General features: G+C 35.0%; 1 long non-coding RNA gene across 1 annotated transcript in view; it reads right to left on the bottom strand.

Annotated features, from left to right (window-relative positions):
- The window catches only part of LOC141546022 (uncharacterized), a 145,539-nt gene that overhangs the window by 71,255 nt on the left and 60,216 nt on the right, over positions 1-14,068 (bottom strand). The window contains exon 4 of the long non-coding RNA XR_012483212.1: positions 8,043-8,151. This is a non-coding gene — a long non-coding RNA (uncharacterized LOC141546022). The remainder of the gene's footprint in view (positions 1-8,042; positions 8,152-14,068) is intronic.

The following is a 14,068-nucleotide window of genomic DNA, read 5'->3' as shown; positions in this document are numbered from 1 at the left end:
ACATCATATGTAATGGCGATAAACTAGAACCTTTCCCTTTAAGATCAGGAGTGAAACAAGGTTGCCCACTAGCACCATTACTTTTCAATATAGTACTAGAAACTCTAGCCTCAGCAATAAGAGGCGAGAAAGAGATTCAAGGAATTAGAGTAGGAAATGAGGAAATCAAATTATCACTTTTCGCAGATGACATGATGGTATACTTAAAGAATCCCAAAGACTCTGCTAAAAAGCTATTAGAAATAATTCAGAATTTTAGCAAAGTTGCAGGATACAAAATAAATCCACATAAATCCTCAACATTTTTATACATTAACAACACAATCCAACAGCAAGAGATACAAAGAGAAATTCCATTCAAAATAACAGTCGATAGTATAAAAAATTTGGGAATATATCTACCAAAGGAGAGTCAGGAATTATATGAGCAAAATTACAAAACACTTGCCACAAAAATAAAGTCAGATTTAAATAATTGGAAAGACATTCAGTGCTCTTGGATAGGCCGAGCGAATATAATTAAGATGACAATACTCCCTAAATTAATCTATTTATTTAGTGCTATACCAATCAGACTTCCAAGAAACTATTTAAATAACCTAGAAAAAATAACAACAGAATTCATATGGAACAATAAAAGGTTGAGAATTTCAAGGGAAGTAATGAAAAAAAAAATTAAGTGAAGGTGGTCTAGCTGTACCTGATCTAGAACTATATTATAAAGCAACAGTCACCAAAACCATTTGGTATTGGCTAAGAAATAGACTAGTTGATCAGTGGCATAGGTTAGGTTCACAGGGCAAGATAGTGAATAAAAATAGCAATCTAGTGTTTGACAAACCCAAAGATCCCAAATTTTGGGATAAGAATTCATTATTTGACAAAAACTGCTGGGAAAACTGGAAATTAGTATGGCAGAAACTAGGCATGGACCCACATTTAACACCACATACTAAGATAAGATCAAAATGGGTCCAAGATTTAGGCATAAAGAATGAGATCATAAATAAATTGGAGGAACATGGGATGGTTTACCTCTCAGACTTGTGGAGGAGGAAGGAGTTTGTGTCCAAGGGAGAACTAGAGACCATTATTGATCACAAAATAGAAAATTTTGATTACACCAAATTAAAAAGTTTCTGCACAAACAAAACTAATGCAAACAAGATTAGAAGGGAAGTAACAAATTGGGAAAACATTTTTACAGTTAAAGGTTCTGATAAAGGCCTCATCTCCAAAATATACAGAGAATTGACTTTAATTTATAAGAAATCAAGCCATTCTCCAATTGATAAATGGTCAAAGGATATGAACAGACAATTTTCAGATGATGAAATTAAAACTATCTCCACTCATATGAAAGAGTGTTCCAAATCACTATTGATCAGAGAAATGCAAATTAAGACAACTCTGAGATATCATTACACACCTGTCAGATTGGCTAAGATGACAGGAACAAATAATGATGAATGTTGGAGGGGCTGTGGGAAAACTGAGACACTGATGCATTGTTGGTGGATTGTGAAAGAATCCAACCATTCTGGAGAGCAATCTGGAATTATGCCCAAAAAGTTATCAAAATGTGCATACCCTTTGACCCAGCCATACTACTACTGGGCTTATATCCCAAGGAAATACTAAAGAAGGGAAAGGGACCTGTATGTGCCAAAATGTTTGTGGCAGCCCTTTTCATAGTGGCTAGAAGCTGGAAGATGAATGGATGTCCATCAATTGGAGAATGGTTGGGTAAATTATGGTATATGAATGTTATGGAATATTATTGTTCTGTAAGAAATGACCAACAGGAGAAATACAGAGAGGCTTGGAGAGACTTACATCAACTGATGCTAAGTGAAACGAGCAGAACCAGAAGATCATTATACACTTCAACAATAATACTGTACGAGGATGTATGCTGATGGAAGTGGATATCTTCAACATAGAGAAGAGCTAATCCAATTCCAATTGATTAATGATGGACAGAAGCAGCTACATCCAGAAAAGGAACACTGGGAAATGAGTGTAAACTGTTATTTTTACCTTCTGAATCCAATTCTTCCTGTACAACAAGAAATTCGGTTCTACACACATATATTGTATCTAGAATATACTGTAATATATTTAACATGTATAAGACTGCCTGCCATCTGGGGGAGGGGGTTGGGGGAGGAAGGGAAAAAATCTGAATAGAACTAAGTGCAAGGGATAATGTTGTAAAAAATTACCCATGCATATGTACTGTCAAAGAAAATTATAATTATAAAATTTAAAGGAAAAAAAAAAGGAAATGTTCAGGGCAAGGATATTAAATTCAGAATTCTTTTAAGAGAAATCACATGTCCATTTCCTATTCTTTTCCCTATTTATAGATATGAGAGGCAGGATGGTGTGAGAGCACTGAGATTTAGGCCCAAGACTTATTTCCGACACATATTGACTGACTCTGGCACTTCTATGCTATTTCTTGCATACAGAACAAATTTGTAGTCAAATCTATTTAAACCTACTGTGCACTTTTCCATTGCCCTTATTCAGCTTAGATACCCTCTATCTCTCTACTTTCCTGCACTTCTTTAATGTGACTTCCCTCATTATAATGTAAGCTCCTTGAGGGTACTGTCTTGTAATATTCTTCTCTAAAATGTAATTTTCTCTGAAAGCAGGTTTCATGGGGTTTCTGGAGGCAGCCTTCCTTTCAGTTCAATAATCACCCCAAATGCAGCCAGATATTAAAGACCAAATCCTTTATTGTCTCTTTCCAAGACTTGTCTCTTTTCCTGAGGCCCAGTTAGCTTTCTTAGAGGCCTTCTGTAGTCTTAGTTCCCAGAGCTTGAGCTCTGGCTTCTGAATCTCCTCGAAGATTCCTAGCTTATACATGCTCTCTTAAAGGTGTGAATCTTGTGGAAAAACTATAGTAAGTACTAAGTACATGTACTGAACTAGAGAACTGTTAAGCATGGTGCTAAACAACCATTGTCTCTATCAATTCCACTGACAACACCTTGTTTCAAGTTCTGGCCCATAACACTGTCTCCTTTTGTTTTATTTGTATCCTCAGTACTTAGTACAGTGCCTGCCACATAATAAACACTAGAAAAATTCTTTCCCTCCCTTCCCCTCCTTCCCTTCCCCTTCTCCCTCCCTCTCTCTCCCTGTTTCCCTCTTCCCCCTCCTTCCTTTTCTCTCTCTCTGAATCTCTCTCTGTGTCTCTGCCCCCTTCTCTCTCTCTCTCTCTCTCTCTCTCTCTCTCTCTCTCTCTCTCTCTCTCTCTCTCTCTCTCTCTCTCTCTCTCTCTCTCTCTCTCCCACCCCCCATATATGCATAGAGATTCATACACTTTCAGATCCTTGGAAATGCTTCATAGTTCTTAGGAAAGCATAAAGCAACTAAAAAAATGACAGGACTAAATGTTTTACTTATAGAAAGTATAAGCAAAGACAATTTTACAGCCACCTACATAGAATGCACACTATGTTTCTGCCACAGCCAAGTAACTTGTTTATGTTCAAAGTTCAAGCTATTCCTCTTCTTAGAAAAGAAGATAAAAGTTCCCAAAGAGTACAATTATATTCTCTAGATTATAAGCAAGAATGAACTGCTCTTTAAAACAAACAAAAAAAATTCTTTTTTTCTTACTTACATTGGAAATGGGCTAAATAGGAAATACTACATATATATGTATATATGTAGTATTCCCTATTTGGAATATGATATATATATATATATATACATGTATATATACATGTATATATATATATATATATATATATATATATAGTATTGCCTATTTGGTATATGGAATGTGAATATGAATATGTGTATATGTATGTATGTATGTATGTATGTATATACCATGAACGGCATAGCACCCTCCAACATCTATAAGGCAACAAGATGGGAAGGACTAGGATAAATGGGCAAGGAATAAAGAGGTAAGAAAAGGATGGGTGAAAAGACAAGGGAGGGATCCATAATTAGGGGGAGGTTAAATAATAGCAAGGCAAGTTAAAGAACAGAATTAAAGTAGAAGAGTTATCAGAAATAAGAAATAAAAGATATGCACAAACACGATAACAAGGATCAGGAGTAGAATCTATTAGAATAAAAAAGTAGGGTAAAAGATTCAATTAAGAGAGAAATCTACATTATGTCAGCCATATTAAAATTGTTTTAGTTATATGTTTACATATGGGTAAATGCATGTGTATATATAAGTATATGTGTGTGCGAGTATATGTAGGTATGCATGCATGCAGATCTATGTATGTATTTATATAGATATATGCATGTGTGCATATGTGAATGTGTGTGTATATGTGTGTGTGTCTCTGTGTGTAGGTGAGTGTATATATAAATATATCTGTTCTGAACTGTAGCCTACTTGGAAAAGGGGGATCTGAAAGGGGGAAAAAAAAATTTAGAAAGTACACAGCAGAAAACAAAAACAAAAGAATAACCCACGAGGAAGCAAAAAATCCAAAACAAAACAAAAACACACAAGATGGGGCACCCATGAATATAATTTCTTCTATTATTATATATACTTTCTTGAAATTGAAACTCATTGTTATATATTTTGAATCTTCCCTTATGATCTGCTGGACACATGACAATGTTCTATTCTGTTATGTTTTGTTTTTAATTTCCTTTTCTCTCTTTATTCTATTCTGTTTTTTCTTATTTTGTATTTAGTTCAATATATTAAAAAAAAAAGAAAAGGAAGAATTCAATGGAGAGAGTGATGGGGGAAAAAAGCACCAAAAACATAAGAAAAAAGTCTTACAGAAAAAAAGGGAAATCTTGACTTTCCTTAGCAAGTCAACCCGTAGAACAACATACCATAGTCCTAGGAGAAAGGAAGGAAAGGCCACTACAACAGATTCTTCCTGGAGAGGAAAATACTGGCTCCTATGAAAAAGCCAATACTTTTCTTCCCAGAAATAGTGATGTAGATACTCAAGCATTGTCTTATCCAGTAAGGATCAGAGGAAAAAAGAAACAGGAAGTGGTTGCTGCCACCTCTCTGCTAAGCAGTATTGAAGTAACTGGTAACTGGTAATAATCTTGGAAGATGACAGAAATTTTGATTTGGGTCTTGATTAGACCCAAAGACTACAATTCATTTTGAGTGGTTCATGCAGATACAAATGATGCTTCCAAAAGGATATTGAATATGCCACTAAGACTAAGGAGATTTGGGTAAAAAACCAAAGATCTTAGGGGTACAAATAGTGTTGCCACTGATTAAAGACAGGAGCTTCAGAAAAGTTTCTAGAATGTGAAAAGCTGGTTAAGAAGGTGGTACCTAAGAAGACAATTTTAATTTCTTAGTCACAAATTATAGAAATAATGAATTCCTGGCTAGGGATTGAATGTAGCTAACGGGAATTATTAATAAATGGCTTGGGTTGCCTAAATAGTAATTTCATCTTTTAAAAGATGAAGAAGATAATGAAGAGAAATTGTATCATTGATATGTTGCTTAACAATGAGGAAAAATTGGTTACTGATATAGAAATGAGAGGAAATGGATATTCTATTTTAGAATTTATAACAGAGAAGGTTCATTTGGATAGTCTAATATGATTTTTGGAGAATAGATTTCAAAGCCTTCAAAGAAATTGCAGGTGAAATCCCATGGCCGTAAATTTTCCTAAAGAACTAAGACCAGGATTCAGGCCAATTCCAAAAGACTTATGATAGAGAGAACCATCTGCATCCAGAAAAAAGGTTGTGGGGACTGAATGTAGATCATAACATAGTATTTTCAACTTTTTTGTTGTAGTTTGCTGGTTTTTTTTATTTTTTATCTCATTTTTCCCTTTTTGATCTGATTTGTGTGTGTGTATGTGTGTGTGTGTGTGTGTGTGTGTGCAGCATGATAATTGTGGAAATATGTATAGAAGAATTGCACATAAAATGTTTGTGGCAGCCCTTTTCATAGTGGCAAGAAATTAGTAACTAAGTAGATGCCCATCAGTTGGAGAATGGCTGAATAAATTATAGTATATGAATGTTATGGAATATAATTGTTCTATAAGAAATGATCAGCAGGATGATTTTAGAGAAGCTTTGAGAGACTTTCATGAAATGAAACTAAGTGAAATTAACAGAACTGGGAGATCATTGTACATGGCTACAACAAGATTACACAATGGACATTGGCTCTTTTTAATGTACTTTATTTTTTTATTTTTATTTTTTTTTTCTGAGGCAGTTAGGGTTAAGTGACTTGCCCAGGGTCACACAGGTAGGAAGTATCTGAGGTCAGATTTGAACTCAGGTCCTCCTGACTTCAGGGCTGTTGCTTTATCCACTGTTCCACCTAGCTGCCCCTGACATGGCTCTTTTTAACAATGAGATGATTCAGGGAGGTTCCAATGATCTTGTGATGGATAGAGCCATCTACACCCAGAGAGAGGACTGTGGGAACTGAGTATAGATCACAACATAGCATTTTCACTCTTTTTTTTTTTTTTGCATTTTGTTTTCTTTCTTTTTTGATATGATTTTTTATTGTGCAGCACAATAATTGTGTGTGTGTATACATATATATATATATATATATATATATATATATATATATATATATATATATATATATATATATATATATGATTTAACATATATTGCATTACTTGACATTTAGGGAAAGGATTGAGGGGAGGAAGGGAAGGATTTGGAAGACAAGGGTCAAAGTTGAAAAATTATCCAAGTATATGTTTTGAAAATAAAAAGTTTTAACAAAAAAAAAAAAAGAAGAATTTCATGTGTTTAACATATATTGGATAATTTGCTATCTAAGGAGGGGGTGGGAGGAAGGAAGAGAGAAAAATTTGGAAGATAAGATTTTGCAAAGGTGAATGTTGGAAACTATCTATGCATATATTTTAAAAATAAAAAGCTAACTAAAGTAAAATTTTTAAAAATAACTAAGACCAGGAGCAATGTATATCTCAAAAATGAAATTCTGAAAATGCAAAGAGAAAATATTTTAGGGAGGACAAAAATATAAACTTGTGTAAAGGTCTGAGTATTTATTGGTCAACTTGGATTTCAGAAGAGACAAAAAGAGAAGAAAGTAGCAAGTATGGGTAATAGAAAATAAATACAATATTTTGACACAGTCATCAAAGTGTTCAACAGTACTAAAACTCAGAAGGAGCCGAGACTCGAAAGGAAATCTAATGACTACTGATATAGATAATTCCTTCTTTGCCCACCCCACCCCTCTTCCAGAGACAAGTTAGGTAGAGCAGTAGATAGAGCTCTGGGCCTGAAGTCAGACAGACTTCTTCCTGAGTTCAAATTTGCTTTCAGACATTCTGGGTGATACTGGGAAAGTCACTTCACCCTCTTTGCCTTAGTTTCCTCATCTATAAAATGGGATGGAGAAGGAAATGTCAAACTAGTCCAGTATTTTTGCCAAGACAAACCCAAGTAAGGTCATGATAAACTCAGACACAAGTGAAACAAATAAACAGAATACTGAAAATATCATATACTAAGAATATCATAGGAATAGAGACCCAAACTCTGTGAGTTCATTAATATAGAGGACTTTTCAAATGAGGATAATACTTCCAGTTTGTAATTTGTAGTCTTGGAGAGTATCCTAAAAATTAAGCAGGTACATGGCTTGCATACATAGCCAGTATTTGACAAAGGAAAGATTTAAACCCAACTCTTCTTGACTTTAAACAGCTATTTAATAGTAGTATAGTAAAAGCATTATAGGATCAAAGATTTAAAGTTTGAAGCAATCATACAGGCTATTATTGTTTATTTTCTGCCCTAAATTATCACAGTGAGATCCATTCAAAGAACTTTTTTTTTGGCTTGAATATATTATGAAGAATATCATAGAATCATTGCTTTAAAAGTGGAAAGCCATATAGTATATCTGTCTCATTTACAGATAAGAGAGGTTAAGTAATTTACCTCCAGCTCACACAGAGGAAGAATTTGAAATTGGAGTCTACTGACTCCAATAGTATATGAAGATTGTCCATTAGTTATTTTTCACACTCTTCCTAGCCTACCTCGTCATCAATCATTAATGATATTTCTTCCACCACTTCCATAATTCTTGGTTGGTTGTGTGCTGCAGTCTATTCTTGGCTGCAATATCAAGACCCACAGGCTACATGCCTGAAAGATACAAAGAAAAAAATATTTTACTAAGGACAAAAATATAGAATTTTGTAAAGGTCTGAGTATTTATTGGCCAACTTGGATTTCAGAAAAGATACATAGAAAAGAAGGCAGCAAGTATAGGTAATAGAAAATAAAAACAATAGTATGATGTAGACATCTGAGTTTGGCAGTACTAAAATTCAGAATGAGCTGAGACTAGCAAGTCTCAAGTATAGCTACACTCCCAAGTATAGCCCAGACCAGATTAAAATATGATTGGGGAATATTTTCAAAATAATTAAAAATGCAGTGAAATGTAGGAAAAATTATTACATTATTTTAAAGTTAATATGAAGGAATCCTTACATCTAATTTAGTGGCCCCATTTCTATGAGAGTTTGGCACCACTGTGCTCTCCATTATCCATTACATGATAATTTTTACATGATAAGTTTTAATGCTTGAAAGACTGGTGTTCCATGATTTGTAGCCATGTAGTATTACTGAAAGAATATGGTTATTTAAAAGCAGGAAAAAAAATTGAATACTTTCAAAAAATTACACAGAGCTTTCAATGATTCTGAAATTTTCCCTGGAACAAAGAAAAAGTAATTCTTTTTCCTGGAACAAAGAAGGATTAGTTCTTCTTTATTCTAGGGAAAAAGCTCAAAATCATTGAAAACTCTGTGTAATTTTTCAAAAGTATTCAAGCTCTTTTCCTTTCACTGTTTAATTCTGAGATCAACTCATGTTCAGAATCTGTACAAGTGTATGTATTAATGGATTAACTTTATATGCTATCTATTCAACTACATTACTTAATTGGGACAATGGACATTCTTCATCTACTTGGTTTTTTTTATGTGGTTAGTTGGAAGGGGATTGTGGGATAAATGGATGAGAGATGGCAATTACTCAACTCATACCTGGTTGGGTTGTTTTTTCCACAAATAAAAATGGAATTTGGATTAAAAAGGAAAGAGAAAATAACTAATAAAGAGTTAAAATTGAGGAAAACTAGAGAAATTGTAGGAAAATATCTACCTACCCTTTTTAAGTCCAATTCACCTGGCCTAGTTACTTTACATTTTATGGATTTGAAAGAATGAATAAATGTGATTTTTGAGCCATTGTCATTGAGCTTAAGAAAAATGAGAATAGATTTTGCAAACTATGAGTCAGGGAGCATGACTTTGATTATTGTCTGAATGTTTTTTATTTTAATAATATTTTCTTTTTCCAAATACAAAGATAGTTTTCAACATTTAACTTTTATAAAACTTTGTGTTCCAATTTTCCCTCCACCCCTTCCCTTTTCCCCTTCCCAAGACAGCAAGAAATCCAATATAAGTTAAACATTTGTAATTCTTCTAAACATATTTCCATATTTGTCATTCTGCGTAAAAAATAAAATCAAATAAAAAAAGGAAAAAATACAAGAAAGAAAAAACAAGCAAGCAAACCACAAAAAGATGAAAATACTATGTTTTGATCCATATTCAATCTCCATAATTCTCCCTCTGGATGTGGATACTTTTTTTTACATTAAAAATAAAATACTGGGCAGCTAGGTGGTGTAGTGTATAGAGCACCAGCCCTAAAATCAGGAGGACTTGAGTTCAAATTTGACCTCAGATACTTAACACTTCCCAGCTGTGTGATCTTGGCCAAGTCACTTAACCCCAATTGCCTCAGCAAAAAATAAATAAAATATTAATAAATAAACCACTATTAAGTACAAGAAAAAAGTAACGATTTCCCACTTTCAAATTCTTCAGATAGAGGCCAGATGGATGAGGACCTGTCAAGTGCAAAGGTGTTCAGGTATATATTATACTAGACGGGTGGATCCTTTCCAACTTAGAGATACTGTGATTCTGTGAAATTCCAGTCATTCTATATTTTGTCAATATTTACATGCTATAAGCTGGCTGATTATAACAATCAAATAAAAATTTACCTGTCTAGCCATCAGAGCAGTCCCTGATCACCTGGGAAAGCCTTGAGGCCTTATACAATTTATTCGGAAAGGGAAATGTCAAACAGAGGATGAAAAACAGTTTTAGCTGCCAAGACTCCTTTTTACCTGGAGGAATAACAAAGGAATTCTGGTAAAGAGCCAGGATTTTTCACAGTTTTTGCAAAAGCATCAAAAACAGCTAAAATGTATCAGTTTTCATGTGCTATGGGAATCTTCCCCTTACCCCCAACCCCCTCAGCTCTAGAGTCATTGTCGTCATTCTGACAGGAAATCTGTGCTGATTACTTTATTGTGTTGTCCTTGATGTTTTGTCCTGCTGCATAGATAGGCGTCCTCTTCGGGATCAGGCCTTCAGAAATCTCCAAACAATTAGTCAAGCTTCCAGCCTGCTGCCTTTCAAACACAACAGCCAGAGGAAACTGAGATATTAATCTCATCCCAAATGACAGGGAACAAGAGACTGGTCTGGAATGCAGAGCCAGGGCTGCCTGTGTGATTAAGAATATGCTGGCCTTTCCATCTAGCAAAGGGCAGGACTTATCACTGAGACTTCTAATATCTGTGCTCTTCTAGACAAGAACTTTTAACTTGGATGTCCCAAGTATGGAACTGGGACTTATTTCAGATGGGCTGAAGTTTGCCTTTGTACCATCTATGAAAAAAGAATCTGTTGAACAAATTCATACTATATGACTCCTTCCTGGAAAGACAGACCAGCCATACTTAGAGGATTTTTTCACTCCCTTGACTCCTAGGTCCCACTTGGGAAAGCTGGGATAGTGTGTGCACGGTACTTCCAGTATATGAGACAGACTACCCATATTTAAGCAATACAGTTCATAATATTCTAGAATGAGGTTTTGCTCATTTTTAAATGAGCAATTTTTAATCCTATAGAGATATGAGGAGGTTTTTTTAAAAAGGATTCTTCCCTGAAAGTCTTATCTTACATTGATTTTCTCCCACTCCCATTACTTCTCCATCTTTCCTTTATTATCTCCTTTTCTTGCCCTCTCCTTCACTGCCAAATTAGAGTTATACCCTTATCTCTCAACACACATGCATACAGTTAAATTCATCTTCTTCCATAATCACCTTTGTTTTTTCTTTACAGGCCCCTTCCCCACTCTGCTTTCTTTGTTCCTTCTCAATGCAAATAACTCAGGGTGAACTCACTGAATTTTCCCCACTGACTCAAAAGGCAAAGGAAGGGGTGAAGGCAAATGTCCCTGTACTCATATGCAGGGGACATATTTACCCTACTTGGAAGAACAAATTGTTTATTAAAGATTTTTAGCACATTATTCACATTCAAATGGAACCTGCTAATCAAAAATGACTCGTACCTACTCTTCATTATAAGCAGTCATAGTATGACCTGTATTGAGAAATACTTAGGTTTCAGTAACTTCATGTTTTTTAAAAGAAAATAATTTTTAACCCAAGCTTTTAACTAACTTAGATTCACTTTCTCTCTCCTTAGTGAGTTGATGAGTGATTTTATTATACATAGAAATCCACCTGTATCATTGTTGCAGAATGCCAGCACCAACTTAGCTTCATCTACCTCTAAGTCAAGGGCCAAGCCAAGTCCAGTGATTCCCTAGTCCCTCAACTTGACCCTGCCTTTCCACTTCTATGCCTTTCTCATATCCTAGCTAGCATTCTTCAGCATTCTACTTAAGGGATCCCCTTATTCAGTAAGATCTTTACCTCCTCCCCACACCTTCCTACTCCTGCTAAATTTATACAACCCTTTCTTGGTTTTTATCTCTTTCATACTTTTCCCTCAGTCCTGTAGTTCTTTGTGTCACATCTGATCAATAGATTATAAACTTAGGGATTGCTTTATGCAGTCTTACTGACTTCCCCATAAAATAGCATCATACTCTGGATATGACAATTGATAGTAGAAATTATTGTAAGTAAAGCTATTTTTGCTCCTTCATTCAAAAATGATTTTTCTGTCTCTATGTATCTGTGTGTCTCTCTCTTTACCTGTCACTCTTTGTCTATGTGTGTCTGTCTCTCTTTTTCTGTGTCTGTCTGTCTTTGTAGCTGTTTATCTGTTATTTTTCATCTGTCTTTATTTCTGTTTATCTCTCTCTCTCTTTGTCTCTATCTCTATCTTTGTCTGTCTCCTCTGTGTATGTGTCTCTATCTCTGTCTCTGTCTGTGTGTGTGTCTCTCTCTTTCTGTCTCTGTCTCTCTCTCTCTCTCTCTCTCTCTCTCTCTCTCTCTCTCTCTCTCTCTCTCTCTCTCTCTCTCTCTCTCTCTCTCTCTCTCTCTCTCTCTCTCTCTCCCCTCCCTTGGACTCCTAGAAAGACCATATTTCTTACTCACTCATACTCTATAGACCTCCTCATAGCTTAGAAACTCCGGTAGAGCAGGAACTATGTTTATTCCTCTTTCTGTCCTTTTCAAAGGCCAAAGCACAGGGTCTTGCATACAGCAGGCACTTGGCATTTATATCTATATCTATATCTATATCTATATCTATATCTATATCTATATATATCTTATCTATAGCAATTGGGGTTAAGTGACTTGCCCAGGGTCACACAGGTAGAAAAGTGTTAAGTGTCTGAGACCATATTTAAACTCAGGTCTTCCTGACACTTAGAATATATTCTGTAGACACAAAACAAGTATATCTTTTATCGACACAGATTTTAATTCTGTGTCCTTTGAATTGAACAGATAAACTTCAGTTTTATAAATATTTATCATTAGACTTATTACATAAAGAATACAAAGTTTATCAAGACATGATTCTAACTCTTATAGAACTTTTACACTAGGATTTGTGATGTGATATGTGGTTAGTTGACATGTGTGTACAAAAAATACTAATTTGGACAAAATAAGATCTAAAGTACTATGTTGGGTCTGAGGTATGCAGAAAACAATTTTTAGAATTCTCAGAATTCTAACATTCATCAGTTGGGCACTTAACCTTTTAGAGTATCAATTTTCTCATTTACAAAATTAATAGCAATCAAGCAGTTTTGTTCTGAATCTAAAAATGAAACTCATAGACTGTCAATATTTGGTGGGGGTGAGGAGGGGTGAGGACAGGTAACTATAATTCTAATTTGGCAGCTTTCTTAAAAACTGAAAAGATGATCAGCTTTGAATCCCTTCTTCTGCTCTCCACCAAGGCAAGAATTATAGTTTTACTTAAACAGGAGTGGTCAGTGTTTCAAAAATAATTATTAATTACTCCTTTGAACATTATTTAGTCAACCTATGTGGATATATATGTATGTCTCTGTGTGTATGTATATTTGTTCATATATATATACATATATATATATATACACACATATATACATCTTATAGATTGAAAGAATTGGAAGGGGAGGTATTGCTCACAGCATCATTGGGATTCAGATAACTCAGAGTTGTTTTAAAAGTGAACACTAATTGATGAGACCAGCTCAAACGTGATGTGATTTTGACCAAAGTTGCATGTTATTTCCATGTTCCATGCTCTTTGCATTTTAAACAATTCCATTCTACCAACCACACTTAATTATTATTTTCAATAATTGGAGACTTCAACCCTCATCCCCAAAATACCTCCAAATGCCAATTCTGTCATCAGCCCTGGAAACTTGAGCTACCTATAATCCAGTAAAAGAAATGAGATTGTATAAATAAAAGAAATATGAAAAAGAAAATGGAAAAGTAAGAACTTGGGTGACTACAGAACACGTAGGTAGAACCAAGTCCCAAGGTCCTGATGCATCGTGGGATTGTCTCTAAGATGAGGGAAAAGTCTGGGGCTTTAATTCCATTGCATTCCAGGTTCCCCTTTAGACACACCTGGCTAACCCTGATGGGCCCCCAGAGGAAAGAGCTGCTCCCTACAGTAGCGGAGGGGAGCCAGCAGCTGGATGGGCTCTTAGACAGGAAACTCATCAATCAAGGACCCGGAGTCCTGATCTG

The sequence above is a fragment of the Sminthopsis crassicaudata genome, chromosome 1, assembly GCF_048593235.1.
Source record: "Sminthopsis crassicaudata isolate SCR6 chromosome 1, ASM4859323v1, whole genome shotgun sequence".
NCBI lineage: Eukaryota > Metazoa > Chordata > Mammalia > Dasyuromorphia > Dasyuridae > Sminthopsis > Sminthopsis crassicaudata.
The sequence above is the reverse complement of the archived record's forward strand: the minus strand, read 5'-3'. Positions and strand labels throughout refer to the sequence as shown.